Source organism: Panthera leo, chromosome D4, assembly GCF_018350215.1.
Source record: "Panthera leo isolate Ple1 chromosome D4, P.leo_Ple1_pat1.1, whole genome shotgun sequence".
In the NCBI taxonomy this organism is placed as follows: Eukaryota; Metazoa; Chordata; class Mammalia; order Carnivora; family Felidae; genus Panthera; species Panthera leo.
Genome location: NC_056691.1, coordinates 86,230,935 through 86,250,121, shown reverse-complemented (window position 1 = coordinate 86,250,121; position 19,187 = coordinate 86,230,935). Strand labels below are relative to the sequence as shown.

Here is a 19,187-nt window from a genome sequence, read left to right as displayed (position 1 = left end):
CAATTGATAATAGATGGTTCTGCAACTTTAAAAGAATCTTAACAGTACATGGGGTGCCTGGGTGGCTCAGTCAGTTGAGCGTCCGGCTTCGGCTCAGGTCATGATCTCGCAGTCCGTGAGTTCGAGCCCTGCGTCGGGCTCTGTGCTGAGGGCTCAGAGCCTGGAGCCTGCTTCTTGTTCTGTGTCTCCCTCTCTCTGCCCCTCCCCTGCTCATGCTCTGACTCTCTCTCTCTTTCAAAAATAAATAAACATTTAAAAAATTAAATAAATAAATAAATAAATAAATAAATAAATAAAAGAATCTTAACAATACATACATCTATCATGAACGTCCTCCTATGTCAGTTCATGTGGATGAGCTCGTTCTTTCTAATGCCTGCGTAATTTTCCATGGGGTCAATGAAGCATCATTTTCTTTCCCTTCTCCTATGGATGGACGTTCTTTGCCCTGACAAATAGTGCTACCTCCTCGTGTGAATATCGTTGGTAACTGACATTAGCGTGCTTTTAAGATAAATTCCCGGAAGTGGAATTGCTGGGTCAAAGGGTATGCATTTTAAAAGTTTCAGGGTGGCTCAGTCGGTTGAGCGTCCAGCTTTGGCTCAGGTCATGATCTCACGGTTCGTGAGTTCCAGCCCCGGGTGCGGCTCTGTGCTGACAGCTCAGAGCCTGGAGCCTGCTTCAGATTCTGTCTCCCTCTCTCTGCCCCTCCCCTGCTCACATTCTGTCTTTCTCTCTCAAAAATAAAATAAAACATTAAAAACAATTTAAAGTTTTCACAGATATTGCTGGGATGCCTGGGTGGCTCGGTTGGTTAAGTGTCCAACTCTTGGTTTCGGCTCAGATCGTGATCTCACAGTTCGTGGGTTCAAGCTCCACCTCAGGCTCCTCGTCAACGGCACAGAGACTGCTTGGGATTCTCTCTCTCCCTCTGTCTGCCCCTCCCCCTCTCACTCTGTCTCTTTCTCTCTCTCTCTCTCTTTCAGGATAAATAAACTTAAAAAAAATTTTTTTTTAATTAAAAGTTTTCACAGATGTTGCTAAAGTCACCCTCCAAAATGGTCGCTACGGCTGCAGAGAGCAGAGTCTGGGGCCCCAGCCCGCACCCCGCCCCCCCCCCCCCCCCCACCAGTTCCTTCCTCTTCTGTTGAGGCAGCTGTGCTCAGCACATCCTCTTTCAACGCTGCCCTTGAAGGCACTTCCCCAGCAGACCTGCCTCATGGATAGGCCCAAGTTCCTCCAGCCTTGACCCCTACTCCCAGTGACTCTTTGTCTCCAGTGGGCCCCGGCCCCAGCCCCGCCTCCTGCAAAGAGAGGAGCCTTCCACGTCCACCTTTTGACTTTGGATAAACCCTTGATCTTCTCTCTCTCTCTCTTTTTTTTTTTTTTTATTTAATTATTTAATTTTATTTTTAATTATTTTTTAAATTTACATCCAAATCAGTAGGCATATAGTGCAACAATGATTTCAGGAGTAGATTCCTTAGTGCCCCTGACCCATTTAGCCCATCCCGCCTCCCACGACCCCTCCAGTAACCCTCAGTTTGTTCTCCATATTTATGAGTCTCTTCTGTTTTGTCCTGCTCTTTTTTTTTTTTTTATGTTTATTTTTTGAGAGAGAGAGAGACAGAGAGTGGGCGGGGAAGGGGCAGAGAGAAAGGGAGACACAGAATCCGAAGCAGGCTCCAGACTCTGGGCTGTCAGCACAGAGCCCGACACGGGGCTCGAACCCACGAAGCAGGAGATCATGACCTGAGCAGAGGTCGGACACTTAACCAGCTGGGCCACCCAGGCACCCCAACTCCTGATCTTCTCTGGCTGCGGGTGATAACCATGCCGACCTTTTGGGCTCCGTTGTTTACTCCTTCAGCAAATGGTAATTTATTTATTTATTCTTTCAGGAAGTGATTATTCCTTTACTCATTCATGCATTCATTCTTTAAACCAACACTTATTTAGTCGTTTGTTTGTTCATGCCTTCTGCAAACATTTATCATTCTGGCCTCGTGGCCCCCATGATGCAGGGGGAGGCACAGATAGCTACACAGGTATGTATTTTTATGTACTTGTATATGGGGCTGTGTCTTCTGAAATCAAGTGCAAGTACACAGGGACCTGTGTACACAGGTGAGGCAATTAGACCACCATCTAGAGATGGGAGGATGCAGGGGCCAAATGCGTAGAGACCAGGGTAGCTGGATTCCTGGTGGGCGGAGTGGCTTGTACAAAGACCCTGAGGTACAAGGGGCCTGTCCCATTCCTTTCGGGGACAGAAAGAAACTGAGGGCACAGCGAAGGAAAGAGATTCCTGATGAGGCCCCGGGGGTCAGCAGGACCACACATGCAGGGCCTTGTGGGTCACAGTGGTGACTTTTAACCTAAGAGGACTGGGGAGTCATTGACAGGGTGGTAAGACTATTAAATGGGATTCATTATGCAAAGCTCTTAACCTGTGGTTAATGCTCAATGCACATTGCTTTATTATTATTATGTGATGATGATGATGATGATGATTTTAAACTTTCTCTACCCTCTGGCCAGAGAATTCCCTTTGATCCCAAGAGGCCCTGACTAGTCTGGACCCGCTGTGTTCCTTGACTGGGAAAGACTCCAGAATTAGCCCCAGTGTTTTTAGGAAATGGTATCCACATCTAGAGATCATTAGTAACTGCCCCAAGGTCACCTAGGGCGGTAATGCTGGAATTTGAACCCAGCTCTCTGACTTCAAGCCTAGTTCTCTTTCACCCCATCCCTACTGCTAAAAGCAAGCTCTCACCACCTGCTCGCCCTGCTTGAAACCCTCAATGGCTCCACACTGCCTCCAGAATACCCACAGCCTGGCCTTCAAGGGCCCCTGTTCAGGGTTACCTCTCTCTGTCTCCTGCCATTAACCCACACCAACGCAAAAAGTATTGTTCGATATTCCCCAGAGGCCACAAGGAAGCCTGCCACTACCCATTTGCTGGTGCCATTCCCCCCACGAATTCGGGGAGTGGGGGCACTCCGATCCCTTCTCTAGTCATTCTGCTCCCCATGGAGCCCACCTGTCCTCCTGGATTCATTTCCTCTGGCTGCTGTAACAACTTACCACACACTTAGTAGCTTAAAACAACACAATTTTTTTTTAATGTTTATTTTAGAGAGAGAGAGAGAGCAGGGGAGGGGCAGAGAGAGAGAGGGAGACACTGAATCCAAAGCAGGCTCTAGGCTCTGAGCTGTCAGCCCGACGTGGGGCTCAAACCCACGAACCATGAGATCATGACCTGAGCTGCAGTCGGATGTTTAACTGACTGAGCCACCCAGGCGCCCCAGTATGTTTAACATTTTAAGAAACTACCAAACTGTTGTTTAAAATCATTATACCACTTTATGGTCCTACAAGCAGTGTATAGGGATTTCCATTGACTCTACATCTTTGCCAATATTTGGCATGGTCAATCTCTTTAATTTCAGCTCTTCTAATAGGTATGTAGTGGCATCTCATGATAGCTTTATTTTGTGCATCCCTGGTGACTATGGAGCGGAACATATTTCTTGTGCTTATTTGAGGCTGTCCTTGTATATCACTAAATGGAGATTTACATTATTCTTTTCTTTTAATGTTTGTTTATTTTATTTGAGAGAGAGAGAAAGTGCAGGGGAGGAGCAGAGAGAGAGGGAGACAGGATCTGGAAGTGGGCTCCGAGGTGACAGCAGAGAGCCCAATGCAGGGCTCGAACTCATGAATTGGGAGATCATGACCTGAGCTGAAGTCAGATGCCCAACTGACTGAGCCACCCAGGTGCCCCAGTTTACATTATTCTTAATGACTGGGTAGTACTACAACATTGGATCCATCCTTTTATTTCATCAAGACCCTATTGGTGAACATCTTGGTTGGCTTTGATATTTGGCTGTTCCCCCTAATACCACGGTATACAACCACGTATGCGCATTCTGCCTACTTGTCTATTTCCATCACGTGGTATTGACGGGTAAAAGGAATGCACCCTTTTAGGGCTTTTGAAACACATTGACAAATAGCTCCCCTGGAAACCTGCACCCATTACAGCCCCACTGGCAGCATGGAGGAAACAGTCCCTGCTTCTAATTCCAGCAGAAGCCTCCAGAGCAATGACTTGCAGGGTTTGAGGAAGTCTTTCAAGTATGACCCCATGACTTCTGGCCAGAAGCCAGAAATAAGGGCAAATTGGCCACAGGACTCCCTTGGCGTGCCCTTGGCAAATCATTATGATGGTTCCCGGGGAGGGGCGGCTGTTCTGGGAGGATCTGGGAAGGAGGGGAAGAGGTGGAGTCAAGCCTGGATGTGAGCCCAGCAATATTCACTCCTGACCTGTGATCTCGGGACAGTCACTTGAACTTTCTTAACCACAGTTTTCTCAGATGTGGAGTAGAATAAACGATAGTAACCCCCAAGCATGTGAAAGCCCTTTACAAATGCAAAAACATTCCACAAAGGTGTGTTATGAGGAGCTTTTGTTTCCTCTCCAGAACTGTAGGCAGCACATACTTCCTCCTGGGTTCCTACCTGAATGGCGGCTGGCTGGGAGGAGGGGCAGGACCTGGTGAGGGAGGGAAGAGAAGCGTGGTTGTCAGAATAAAGGTGTCCACAGCCACATCGGGGGATTATTGTGAATATGTTAGGTTACATGGCAAAGGGGATTAAGGTAGCTGATGGAATTAAGATTGCTAATCAACTGACCTTAAAATAGGGAGATTATCCAGGATTATCCAGGGGGCTCAATGTAATCACAAGGGTTCCTCAATGGGAAAGAGACTAAAGGTGGAACAGACATGGCAGCGTGGGAAGGACTGTGTCGTTGGCTTTGAAGATGGAGGAAGGGGCCATGAAGCAAGGAGTGCAGGAAGCTTCTAGAAGCTGGAAAAAATAAGGAAATGGATTCTCTCCTAGGGCCTCCAGAAGGAACATGGCGCTGTGGACACCTTGACTCTAGCCGAGTGAGACCTGATTCAGACTTCTAACCTCCAGAACTGTAAGGTAAAAAAATTTGTGTTGAGGGGCACCTGGGTGGCTCAGTCAGTTAAGCATCTGACTTCGGCTCAGGTCATGATCTCACGCCAAGAGAAATAAGAGCTCAGGTCCACACAAAAACTGGTATATAAATGTTTACGGCAGCTTTACGTCTATCAGCCCCAACCTGGAAACAACCCGAAGGCCCATCACCTGGTGAATGGATAAATAAACCGGTATATCTGCACAATGTAATACTATTTACCAATTAAAAAAAAAAAAAAAAGGAACTCTCAATCAACACAACATGGACGAATCCCAAAGTAATTATGTTAAATAAAAGGAGCCAGACCCAAAAAACCAAAACCAAAACAAAACATAGTGAATGACTCCATTTATATGAAATTCTAGGAAATACAAACCAATCTATAGGACAAAAAAGGATCAGTGGTGGCTAGAGTGTGTGCATTTGGGGGAGGGGGTGACAGGAGGGATTGCAAAAAGTTTAAAGAAACTTTTGGGGATGATAGATAAACTCGACATTGTGAATGTGGTGATGGGCTCATGGGTGTACACGTACATTGAAACTCATATCTGATATCCTTTTCAGGGGGGAAAAAGCCTCTGTGTGTGTACATTTTCTGGGTGATGGATCGGAAGTGAAGTGGCCTTTTTTCTTTAAACTCTTCTGCGTTTGCGTAAAACCACACATTTTAATTTATATTTATAATAAATAGGGGCACCTGGGTGGCTCAGTGGGTTAAGCCACTGACTTCAGCTCAGATCACGATCTTGCAGTCCCTGAGTTCGAGCCCAGTATAGGGCTCTGAGCTGTCGGCTCAGAGCCTGGAGCCTGCTTCGGATTCTGTGTCTCTCTCTCTGCCCCTCCCCCACGCACACTCTGTCTCTCCCTCTCTCTCTCTCAAAAATAAACATTAGAAAAAAAATTTTCATATTTATATAAATAAAACAATTTCCATTTTCCAAAAGGAAAGCCAAACAAGTGCCCTAAGCAGAGCCTCGCTCCTCCCCCTGCCCGGTCCTCTCCAGCCGGAGCGGAGGCATGAGTTGACCCAGACTCCAGCGCTTCCTGTGAGCTGGTCCCCAAGCACGGCCGGCCGGCGGCCCCCAGGGCAGTGACGAGAGCGGCCCTGCAGATGCTTCCCGGAAGGCCTGGGGGTCAGCCTGGGCTAGACCAGTAAATCACCCGCGGAAGGGGCCGAAGGGTTTCCTCCGCAGGGCCAGGGCCAGCGTTGCGGAGACATGCAAGCTGGGGTGGGTGGGGGAACGAGCGCCCACCCTGGCTTGGCTGCAAGGGGATAAGGAATTTAGTGTATGGAGAGAGGGGAAGCGGCGCAGCTCCGCTGGCCAGGGACCGGAACGGAGACCTGAAAAACCAGCAGGACACTCCTGAGTTCTTGGTGCCAAGGGCCACCTGTTTCATTCCCTGCTTCTCTGGGCACGTGGCTGTGCCTGGGCAGGTAGTTCTCCTGCCAACGAAGTCTGGTTCCGAACCAATTTGCCAAGCTGGAATCTGATTGGCCCGTCTCGGGTCACGTGGCACCCGATTAGCCAATGGGGTGGGGGCCTCAAGGGCTTGTCGGAGGAGGGGCAGGCAGGTGTGGGCCGCTGCCTGAAGGCTGTGTGCGATGTTCAACAAACAGAGAAAGCCTGACTTCGTGGTGCAGTCCCCGGACAGTACGGTGCCTCCCTACGGTGCAGCTGTCCTCAGGGGCCCAAGCACTAGAAAACCAGCCTGGTTCAAGCCCCCTCCCGTGGAATGGTTCCCCCACGCAGGTCTCTACCGTAGCGCCGTCCCTGGTGACAGCTGCTCAGACCCCGGCCCCAGGGCAGCAAAGCTCTGCCCCAACAAGGTCGTGGCAACAGTCCTTTGAGGAATCTAAAGTAGGTTATGTGGAGGAAGGTCAGGCTTTGTCAGGAGTAGCAGGGACGGAGAGAGACACACAGAGCGAGCAGAGGAAGCAGGCTCACGGTGATTCCGAGGGGGCTTTTTATCACTGTCACCAGAGCTACAGTCATATGGCTGCAACACTGACACAACTACCACAACGAAAGGCACAATAAAAGGCATGCTTGTGCCATGCTAAGCCATTTTCATGCAGGAGGTTGCCGGGTAGTGCTTGCTACAAAGAGAACCCTGGAGAACCCTGTCTAACCGCTAGTGTTTAATGCTAACATTAGCACTGATCTAGCACGTTCTACAGACCAGGCACCCATTCCAAGCACCTCACTTATATCCACTCATGTAACCCTCCTAACCACTCCAAGAGGTAGATACTATTATCCCCATTTTACAGATTGGAAAGGTAAGGCACAAAGAGGTTCAGTCACTTGCCCTAGTTCACAGAGGCAAGATTCCAACCTGGGCAGCTTGGCTCTGACGTCATGCCAGTAATCACTGCTCCCTACGCACTGGCATGTACCTGACACTGTTCCAGGCACTGGGATACAGAACAAGCCACAAACCCTGCTCCGTGGGCCTCGCTGCCTCGGGGAGAGACATAAATAGCAATGACCCACATAATGAGTGAGTGGTCACTGTTGTTTGAAGTGCTATGAAACTTGGAACTCTAAGAGTATCTAGAAACGGACTGTCCTTGCCTGGAGGGGTCAGAGAGGGCTTCCCTGCAGAAGTGACACCAATGTTGAGGTCTACGGAGTGACAAGGAGCGGGCCAGGCAAAGCGGCGAGGGCAGATTGTGTAGCAGGAAGGGGTCCAGGTGACAAGGAACGGCATGTGCAGTGTGCCCACATTAGGTAAGCACTTTGTGGAAGGGTGTCTCAGGCAAAGGTTACAGGGCAGGATAGGGACCCTGCCCTGGCCTCCAGGTGACTGGCCACTCTCTCTGTGACTCTGCCCCACCTCCCCGCTGGCAGTCACAGCTGAACGTCTGCATCTCTGTGAGGTGGCAGGAGGGACAAACCCACGAATATTTTCAGGGTAAATGTTTGCTACCGAGTGGCCCGGAAGGACGCTGATCTCTTCAGTGCTCGGGTTATGGGAGTCATGATGATTCAGGGAAAAAAAACCACTAGCTGGATTCTGGAGGGAATTCAGCCAGCCCAGCTGCCCATGTGTGGAGATGCTTATCAGAGGCCAGCCCAGGCACCACTCACCTCGAAAGTGGGGCTCTGGCAGTTTGTGCACAGCAGCCCTGGCCTTTCTCCAAGGGCCTATTTTGGACACTGCTGGCCTTCCTAAGTGCGTTAAAAAGCAAACTCCGGGGCTTTTGAGAAGTGCTCTAATCTCGGCCATCTGATGGATATTCTTGACAAGAATGGTCAATTTCTGGACCCTAATGGCAGCGACGGGGCTGTCATCACAACGGGGTTAGGCTTAGCAAGGCAAGACCACAATTGGGGCTTCTGCTGGCCAGCAAGGCAGAGATGACAGATGGCAAGGACTGTGTGGGTGGGGGAAACGACTCTTTCCTACTCTCTGGGCGAAGCTGGTTTTGCCTTCCAGGAGGGAACATTAAAAATATCCTCGACCTTTGACCCAGAAGTTCTAGTTCTGGAAATTGTTCCCCAAGACCCTCCCACCAGCACACAGGGGGCATTTACAAGGGTGCTCACTGCAAAGTGGCTTCGAATAGTTAAAAACTGCAAACACCCCCAGACATACCCCAATGGAATTGGCTAAGTCTAGTGCGGATGTCCTCATGCCAGACAACTGCAGCCCCTCAAGAGAATGTTCCAGCAAGGAGCAGCCTCTAAGAGTCACTGTTAGGTAAAACAAAGCGAAACAAAACAAAAAACCATACAAGTGACAAAACAGTGTGTATTGTGCTATTCCGTTTTTGTTTTTTATTTTATTTTATTTTTTAATGTTTATTTATTTTTGAGAGAGAGAGAGCGTATGAGCAGGGGAGGGGCAGAGAGAGAGGGACACACAGAATCCATAGCAGGCTCCAGGCTGTCAGCACAGAGCCCGATGCGGGGCTTGAACTCACAAACCGTGACATCACGACTTGAGCCAAAAAGTCAGACGCTTTTAACCAACTGAGCCACCCAGGTGCCCCTGGTTTTGTTTTTTAAAGAAAGTATTACTACAAACTTTGAAAAAAATGATCTGAAGCGTCTATACTACACTGTTAAACACAGGTTATCTCTGGGGACGGGCATACTGGGGACTTTCGTTTGTTAAACTTTTGCTTTCTATGGCATAAATTGTGCAATGCTTGAGTTTTTAAATGATGAGCATGTGTTACTTTTGCTTTCAGATCTTTCTTTCTTCACGTAAGCATTTATTGCCATAAACTTCCCTCTTAGCCCTGTGTGTGCTGCATCCCAGAGATTTTGTGTATGTTGTGTTCTTGTTCTCAAGATATTTGCTAATTTCCCCTGCGATTTCTTCCTTGACTCACTGGTTGCTTAAGAGCGTGCTTGTCCATTTCCACATTCTTGTGAATTTTCCAGTTTTTCTTCTGACGTTGATTTCTAGTTTCTTCCCATCGCAGGACACGTGCTATGTTTGAAGTCAGAAAAGCAGTGATGAAAAGGAAAGAAGGTCTCCGTAGCTTGGTGAGTAGGAGCTCAGGCATGGGACCCAGACTGCCTGGATTTGAAGTCAGTTCCATCATTTACCACCCGGGTGACCCTGGGTGTGATGTCATCACTCTGTGCCTCAGCTTTCCCACCTGTGAAATGGGACATACCTTATGGGATCTTGGGAGGATTAAAAGAGTTCACATGAAGAAAACCTCAGATCAATGCCTGGCGCACACAGTAAGCGTTCAGTGAAATGTCAGCTTGGTGATGGAAGAGGAGGTCAGGACATGGGCAACTCAAAGTCTGGGGATGTCTCCACTGAGCCCAGGGTGGCGGCCAGAAGCATGTAGGATTGCGCTACCTGCCCTCCAGGACCAAAGAACCCTTGACACCTGACCCCATGGAAGGGTGCTGTCAGTCTTTCCTCTTGTTCATTTGTTCCCTCCTTCTGATATTGAGCACTTACTCACTGTCCCCCTCCCCCATGTGCTACCCTGGGACCGGCGGGGGTGGGGAGAGGATAGACATAAACTCTTCTGTGAAATGGGAATATGATTATGTTAGTCTGCTTGGGCTGCTATTACCACAGACGGGATGGTTTATAAACGGAAATTTATTTCTTACAGTTCTGGAGGCTGCAAGTCCAAGGTCAAGGCGCCGATAGATTTGCTGTTTGGCAAGAGCCTGCTCTCCGGTTCGCAGACGGCCGTTCGTCCTCACGTGGTGCAAGGTGGGAGGGAACTCCTGGGGTCCCCTTCATTAGGGCACCGTTCCCATTCATGAAGGCTATGCCCTCATGACCTAACCACCTCCGAAAGACCCTACTCCCTAATATCATCACCTTGGAGGTTAGGATATCAATATATGAATTGGGGAGGGACACATTCTGTCTATAGCAATGATGGGACCGCCTGCTGCAGGCTGTTGGCATTTGAGGAGATCTTAGGAACACAGTGCTTAGCCCAGGGCAGGGGCCCCCAGAGTGAGGTCAATAAACACACAGAAGCTGTTGTTTAGAGGGGCACCTGTGTGGCTCAGTTGGTTAAGCAACTGACTTTGGCTCAGGTCATGATCTCAGGGTTCTTGAGTTCAAGCCCCGCATCTAACTGTCTGCTCTCGGCACAGAGCCTGCTTTAGATTCTCTGTCTCTCTCTCTCTGTCTGCCCCCCCCACTTGCATTCTCTCTCTCAAAAATAAAAAAACAAAGCGTTAAAAAAAAGGAAGCTGGGGCACCTGGGTGGCGCAGTCGGTTGAGCGTCCGACTTCGGCCAGGTCACGATCTCGCGGTCTGTGAGTTCGAGCCCCGCGTCAGGCTCTGGGCTGATGGCTCGGAGCCTGGAGCCTGTTTCCGATTCTGTGTCTCCCTCTCTCTCTGCCCCTCCCCCGTTCATGCTCTGTCTCTCTCTCTGTCCCCAAAAAATAAATAAAAAACGTTGAAAAAAAAAAATTAAAAAAAAAAAAAAAAGGAAGCTGTTGTTTAGAGGGAGAAGTACCAGCATCAAGGCCTTTCTATCTATATATCTATTTCTATTTTTTTTAAGTTTATTCATTTATTTTGAGACAGACAGAGACAGCGTAAGTGGGGGAGGGTCAGAGAGAAAGGGAGAGAGAGAATCCCAAGCAGGCTCAGTGCTGTCAGCATGGAGACCGATGCAGGGCTCGAATTCACGAAAACTGGAGATCATGACCTGAGCTGAAACCAAGAGTCAGACACTTAACCAACTGAGCCACCCAGGCACCCACTCTATCTATCTATCTTTTTATTTTTTTTTTTAACATTTATTTTTGAGAGGCAGAGAGCAAGCAGGGGAGGGGCAGAGAGAGAGAGGGAGACACAGAATCTGAAGCGGGCTCCAGGCTCTGAGCTGTCAGCACAGAGCCCGCTGCGGGGCTCAAACCCATGACCTGTGAGATCGTGACCTGAGCCGAAGTCGGATATTTAACCAACTGAGCCACCCAAGCGCCCCGATCTATTTTTAAAGAAAGGTTTATGCCCTCCATGGGGCTTGAACTCATGACCCTGAGATGAAAAGTCGCATGCTCTACCAACTGAGTCAGCCAGACACCCCCATCGAGGCCCTTTTGAAAGCCCCCTTGTAGGAGAATGGCCAAACCTGCCTTGGGCAGGTTGAATCCTCGTTGAATCCTCCAAAGAATTTCGTGAGGGAAGTATGACCACTGAAACCATTTTACAGCTGTTAAAACTGAGGCTAAGAGCCTCCAAGGGACTGGCTCCAGGTCATTGAGCGAAGGGGGAGGAGTCTCGGGCTCATACCCTGGTGTGCTTGCCGGTCCCTGCTGTAGCCCTTGTCCCCCACTGCTCCCCCAATGCCTCGCCATTAAATGGCACCACTGATGATTTTCACATTTAAAAGTAAGAGCTGTTGCTGACAGTACATCAGGGACTGTGACTAAGAATTCAGAAAATAAGCAGAGCTCAGCAAGGGCTAAGGGGCTGTGCGTGTGCCTAAGAGGACAGGGTGGTAACCTAGAAACACCTCTTCTGGGTAAACATGGCCCTGATCACTGGGCCAGAGGTGTCGGACTCCTGACCAGTTATGTAAGCTCTGTGTTCACCTGCCAACTCCTGGCCCACTGGGTGGGGGTCTGAGAAGGTCCAGAAGTCTAGGTCGGCAGTGGGGTGGGGTGGGGGTCTCATTTGGGCTCGCCTTGCACACAGGCTGCCCAAACAAGGCCTCAGCCAACCCCTCCACCTGCTCAGGCCCAGCAGGGTCACAGGGACACTTCCCAGAAGTAGGACTTTGTCTGCTCTTTCGGATGCCCCCTCAGGCCCCCTCCAAGGCTTTAGTTTGACTTTGTCCAGAAGGAATTCAACTGGACTCCATTTCCTAAGGGGCTCTGTGCCATACACTTTTCCCTCCTACTTTATGTAACTGTGCAAAGGTGTCATTATCTCCATTTTTATGGGTTGAGGACACTGAAGGTGAAAGAGGGCAATAACTCGCTTGAAGCAATAGGGCCAGGGAGTGGCGGGGCTGGCATTTGAAGCCAGGTCACTTTAGGCAGAAGGAAGGCCCTGGGAACTGTGTGCTCATGGAATATCTTGAGACCCAGGTGACAGGCAGAGAAAGGAAAGTTACCGGGAATACATTCCTGAATCTTACAGGGAGGCAAAGGTCATGCAGGGAACTGGCCTGGGATAATCACACCATCCTCTCTCTAACACCTTCCATGACTCCCCAGTACCTTTAGGATAAAGCACATCATTATCACAGCCTGCAAGACCCTCCCTTGTGGGAAGGGGCCTGCCTACTTTTCTAGCCTTGCCCTCACCTCTCACAGATTCGAGGCTCCTGCATTTTCACAGTTGAGACTTTCTACCAACTCCTGTCTCCTGGCTGACTTCCACCCATTTGTCAGGGTTTGCCTTCGTGCTGCTTTCTCAGGAAAGCCTTCCCTGGCCGCACACACCAGGTCAGGCCCACTCGGCGTTCTCACCCCTTCCCGAACTCCCCTTGACCCCCAGGTGTACCACAGCTCTCATCGCTAGGGCCACACCTGCGTGTCCCCCACCGCAGCCCCAGTCCCAGGGCAGATGGTGTGATAAACACCTGTGAATGAAAATGGAGGAATGAAGTGCTTGGCAGACCTTGGCAGGCTGGAGACCTCGGGCGCAGACAGACGGCAAGGCTGGGGAGGCTGCTGGGCTGATCGGCGGCTTGTGCTAAGATAGTACTAGAAGGAAGGGCAGGGCCAGCACTCAGAGCCCACAGTTTGGACTTTGGACTTTGTTGGGTTAGTGATTTGGAGTCCTGGGCTTAAGGCATGCTGGAGCCAAAGCCAGGGTTTAAGAAAGTAAGGCTGCCCTCAAAGCCACACGGGAAGGTGGGTGGCTCTGGGGAAAGCCACCCACAGGTCTCTGGACACAATGGGAATGGGGTAGACACACTGTCATGTTTTAGCCTCGGAATCCGGCCTGATTCTGCACAGTGTCGGGTCAGGCGTTGGGCCTCGGCCTTTACACACTCGATGATCGAATCTCCCCAACAACCCCAGGAGGCAGGGACTGCTGTGGGCCCCACTGGACAAGATGGGGAAGCTGAGGTTCAGAGAGGTGGAGCGACCTGCCCCAAGTCACACAGGGACTCCCTATCCCTGCCTTAGTTATAAGTTACTGCAGTTCGCTCAGAAGTTAGGGGGATCCAGGCCATCTAGACCTGCGCTGTCCAATATGGTAGTCATTAGCCCCCTGTAGCTATTTAAATTTTAAATTTAAATTAAACGGAGCTTAAAATTCAGTTCCTAAAAAAAGATAAAGTAACATAAAAATAATAAAATAAAATTCAGTTCCTCAGTCCCACTAGCCACATTTTATTTTTTAATGTTTATTTTTTGAGAGAGAGAAAGAGAGAGAGAGAGAGAGCAGGAGCAGGGGAGGGGCAGAGAGAGAGGGAGACACAGAATCCAAAGCAGGCTCCAGGCTCCGAGCTGTCAGCGCAGAGCCCAGGGTGGGGCTCGAACTCATGAATGGCGAGATTGTGACCTGAGCCGCAGTCGGGAGCCCAACCGACCGAGCCACCCAAGCACCACACTAGCCACGTTTTATGCTCTATAGCCACATGTGGCTAGTGGTCACCATATTGGATAGTTCAGATATGGAACATTTCCATCACTGCAGAAAGTTCTATCAATACTGCCAGTCTAGACTGTGAAGGTAGACAGGTCCTCGGAGACCACTTAATTCAACGCTCTTATTCAACAGACAAAGATAGATCAGGGACTGGTTCAAAGTTACACAGTGAGTCAGTGATAGGGGTGGAACTCAAAATCTCGGCTCCTGACTCCCAACCCAGCTCTCTCCATTGACTCCTATCTCTTAGCTGGAGCTTTGTAAGGGGCTTCTGTGAGGCAAAAAGATAGCACAGAGTCCTAAGACAATTGCTTAAGTAGAAGTAATACTTTAATGTTGAAATATAACAGAGGTTGATATCCATAATATGTAATAAGCTACTACAAATAAATAACAACAACAAAAAAAGATGACTACTTCAACTGGAAAAAATAGACGAGGAGAAGCCAGGCAATTTACAGAAGAAAAAAAAAAGGAAATTGAAAAAGATTCTAGTGAAAGAAATGTACAGTACTATAGCTTTTTTATTTGTATTGTCTTGGCCAAACAGACTAGTAAAGATGGAGAAAATGTGGGAACGGGTGCTATCTTATACTCTTGGTGGCAGTATAAATGGGTCCAACCTTTTTGGAAGGCAGTGTGGCCACATTTTTTCAACACTAAGTATGTAAATACTCTTTGAATCAGCAATCCCTAGGCTGGAACCCAAGGCCATCTGACTCCAGATCTTGTGTTCTGAACCATGACTACTCTCCATGAGTGATGGTCAGGCTTAGGTTGGAAAGGGCAGAGTCAGCGGGTCAACGGGGATACTTGTGGACTTGGCTGTGGGAGGTTTAAGCAGGACGGATCCCCGTGGGCGAGTTCTTTGGCGCCCTTTATCTTCTTGTGTGACTGGCTCAGATATTAGCAAGGGGCCCAGCACCAATCAATACACGCTTGGTCAGCTGCTGTGGTGGCTCAGCTGCCATTCCAGTTCTGCAAATAATTGGAGCCCAGTCACCGGTGAATCAGCACCGGCCGCCCTTGGCAAGCAAGGTTGGGAAGGCGGCTTGGCGTGGCGCTCTGTGCTGGGTGTCAGGTGACAGAGAGCAGACCAGCTGGGTAGCTGCCCTGAGGGTGATTTGGGCAAGTGACATTCTCCACCCTGCCTCAGTTTCCTCTTTCCCCCTTTCTTTCCCTTTCTTTCCTTGTTTCCTCTCTCCTTTCCTCCCTCCCTCTCCCCCCACCTTCCAATGAGTTGCCAAATATGCATCACTTATTGTGACAGCAAACAGACGGCGAGCTCTTATTTTCTCTGCATACAGATGGTTGGTAACTTGGGGGGCACAGATCAGGGAGTGAGTGTGGTGTCTGACGTGGGGGCATGGGGTGGGAGAAGATGCTTGAGCTGAAGCTTCGTGCTCGGTAGGTGTCACCAGGTGGGCAGGGGACAAGGCCAGAACCTTTGGGTGGGGCTACAGGGGCCTGGGGGAGGCAGGTAGTGAGAGGCTCACCCTCAAGAGGGTCTTGAATGCCAGGCTAAGAACCTTTGATTTTATCCAGAGGGTGATGGGGAAGCATGGAAATAATATCCTTATATATTTTTGCTTGTAATATCCTTATCTGTTATTAAATTACAAAATGAATTCATCATATTATAAAACACAAACAATACCCCCTCCCCAATTCATTAAAATAGGGTAAAAATGTCCCTGTAAGCTCTCTCCCCAGGTGGAAGCTGCTGGTAGCAGTTTAGGGTGTATCCTTCCAGATTCTTCTCTATGCACACGTAAATATACCCGTGCTTCTTGACAAAAATAAGCTCGCCCTTCACATACTATTCTGTGACTTGCTTTGCCATGGCAGGGTAGACATTTCCCATCTCGGCCACACACACACGTCTCCCACATCCTTCTCGCAGCTGCGTAACATCTCATCGATGACGCTCGCCTTCATATGACAAATATCGATTGAGCTCTGTCGTGTACCAGGCACCATTCTGGGTGCCGAGGATGCGGCAGAGAACAAAACACAGTTCTTGCCCTCAAGGCTTCCTTCTTCCTATTGCCAGACATCAGGGTTGCTTCAATATTTTTGTGTAACAGACAAGGGTGCAGGAACCGTCTTGCATATGTATCTCTGCATGCATGAGTGAGTACTGCTATTGGGTAACTTACTTTCTTTATAGAATTTTAAAAAGTTTTTTTTTTTTAATGTATTTCAGTAATCTCTACCCCCAACGTGGGGCTTGAACTCACGACCCTGAGATCAAGAGCTGCATGTTCTTCCAACTGAGCCACCCAGGCACCCCTGGTAACATACTTTCCAAGGTATTGTGCACATTGAATTTTGGTAGTTATTGGCAACACTGAGGGGTTTTAGAGTAGGAGGTGATTTGGTTAATCATCCATCCACCCTTCTATCCGTTTACCCATCATCCATGCATACGCACATATATGCACACGTACATCGTGAATGCATCTGGGCATCCATTGCTTTGACAGTCATTTATGGAATACCTACCGTGTGGCAGGGCCTGAAATTGACATACAGACACCATGGATGAGGTGTCTGACCCCGTGAAGCTCATGCTGGAATGGGGGGGGGAGAGAGAAGTAAACAGTATCACAGGAGACTGTCCAAGGCCAGACAAGGGTAAGGATTCTCTAAGGTCTCCCACTTTCTGCAGCCGTGATTCTGTTCTAGAGGCTGCGGTCCCACAAAATTCCTCTGTTCCCCCTATTCCTTCCTCATACCTATTCCAGTGCTTATGCTCACTCACATCCCGACTTCAAGAACCCGGTGGCGGGGCGCCCGGGTGGCTCGGTTGGTTACGCGCCCAACGCTTGATTTGGGCTCAGGTCATGATTTCATGGTTCGTGAGTTCGAGCCCTGCGTGGGGCTCTGTGCTGACTGCACCGAGCCTGCTTAGAATTCTCTCCCTCTCTCTCTGCCCCTTCTCCCCACCAAAATTAATACATAAACATTAAAAAAAAAAAAAAAAGAACCCTGTGGCATCCAGTCAAGTTCAAAACCCTGGGAATATTCAAGAAGTTCTATTTGAGTAACTATTACTGTTGCTCAGGAAATGCTGAGCGCTTCCTCTGCAATGTGTCCCCTTTCTCCTCACAGCACGCTGGCTCCACCCTGGTCTGAGCTACCAGTCTCCTGTGTGGCCATAATAGCTTCCTCCCCTATCTGCCTGTTCCTGTTCTTGCCTGCCGGCAATCAGCCCATTCTCCACATAGCCAGAAAGAACTTTGAAAGAGGCATTTTGGATCTTGTCATTAACCTGCTAGCATCCTCCAGTGACGTCCCTTTGGGCTTAGAATAAAATCTGAACTCCTTCCAGGCTCACAGAGCCCATCAGCAGGTTCTGACCCTATGCCTCTCTCTTTTCCCCTGCAGTCACACACAGCCCCCCAAACACACCAGTCCCTGTCTCTGCCCCTGGAGTTTCCTGCACTTGGGCCCTCCTTATTATAAAGGTCTGGGCTGAGATAATACCTCACACAGGCCAGGAACCCCGATCCAATCATTCCTCTCTCACATTTCCCGGGATTTCCCTCCCCAGACCACTTGTCTGAATGATCTTGTTAGTTACTGCTTTCCTTATATGTCTGCTCAGGGCCTCGAGTAGGTAGGACAGGTTATGCTTGGGAATTTGGGGGGTGCTGCAGAACCGTAGAAGTGCTGGCCTGGGCCCCCTTCTGACCCCTCGCTCAGATCTCCATGTCCCTTCAGGCCTAAGCCATTTGCAGGTGTAGCCCGTTTGAAGTCCTCACAACTTTCTGAAAAGGTTGATATTCTTTTTTTTTTTTTTTTTTTTAATTTTTAAAAATTTTTGAGTCTACCGACTCAGCCAGTCAGGCACCCTAGGTTGGTATTCTTATTCCCCTTTTACAGGTGAAAAACTATGGCTCAGAGATTTAAAAAGAAAAAAAAAAAAGTTTAGGCTGTATCCCTCAAGATTCCTTTCTATCCATGCAAAACTCCAAACAAAGTTTGTGCGACGCAGGTGGTCAGTGTTATGTGAGCCAGGTTTTGAACCCTGCTCTGATGGCTTCCGAGCAAGTAGTTCTAGCCATATCATACTGAACCCGCTCTCTCTTTGGAGTCCCCAAACCTCAGTGTCCCAAACTAAGGCTATACTGCCACTGTGCAGCAGAGCCAGGATTCTAAAACGAGTTTCTCTCACCCTAAATGGAGCATCCTGAACTGGCACCAGGCTCTCTCCCTTCCTCAGGCACCATCTGGGAAATGAGGAAAGGGAAACTTCCTGGGCTCTGAGCCCTGAGGCTACAGAGAGAGAAATACCCCATCCGAGCTAAGTCTGGCAGCCGGGCCCACCCTGCTTCCTGTTAGAGCAGTCTGAGGTTACTCATGGTCACAGCTGAGGAGCCAGCCAGGCCTTGAGAACTCCTTGGCTGGTCCTCTCCTCTGAAATCCCCTCCTGGGGTCAGGTAGGCACAGGATCTTCCCCTGTGGAGCAGACCCAGCTAGGATCAGCAAGGGCAACACACCCCACAGTGTGGGCAGCACAGCTTGGCCCTCTAGCGCCTATGCTCCAGGGTCAAGACTGTAGTCAAATGATCTAAACTTCCCAGGCCTCAACTACCCTGGCTATAAATGGGGATATGTGAGAGCAGTGAGAGCTGCAATCATAATTTTTCACCTATCTGGCTGAATTGTTTTCTAAATGATGGGACAAACTGGAGAGAAGCATGGGTTGCTACCCATTTTATGGCTGGGAAGCAGAAAGAAATCAGAAATTTGAGCCCTCAGTTACATGTCTGGACCCAACTCAGCCCCAAGTCCATTCAGTTTCTGTCTCCAAATGCCTCTCAAACCCATCCTCTCGTTTTCTCTCAGCTCTGAGGTTCTGCCTTTATCATTTCTTGCCTGGATCAACACAAGCCTCCTCGCCCCTGTTTCCCATATGCTCTCCTCCACACTACCTACCGTGAGAGCAAGCTTCTTACAACAAAAAACAAGTCTGGGTCACTCTCCTGTTCAAATGTGTGAGTGGCTCACCTCCTTACTCTGGCCTACAAGACTCTGCAAGATCCAGCCACCACAGGCCTTCCAGCTGTATCTCTTGCCCTCTGCCTCCCCCCAGATCTCAATGCA

The 19,187-nt window shown here is 49.2% G+C and overlaps 1 long non-coding RNA gene across 1 annotated transcript; it reads left to right on the top strand.

Annotated features, from left to right (window-relative positions):
* Positions 1–7,169: 7,169 nt before the first annotated feature.
* LOC122205135 lies at positions 7,170–10,215 on the top strand. Its single transcript, XR_006195909.1, has 3 exons — positions 7,170–7,750; positions 9,454–9,517; positions 10,111–10,215. It is a non-coding gene; the product is annotated as an uncharacterized LOC122205135 (long non-coding RNA).
* The last annotated feature ends 8,972 nt before the right edge of the window (positions 10,216–19,187 follow it).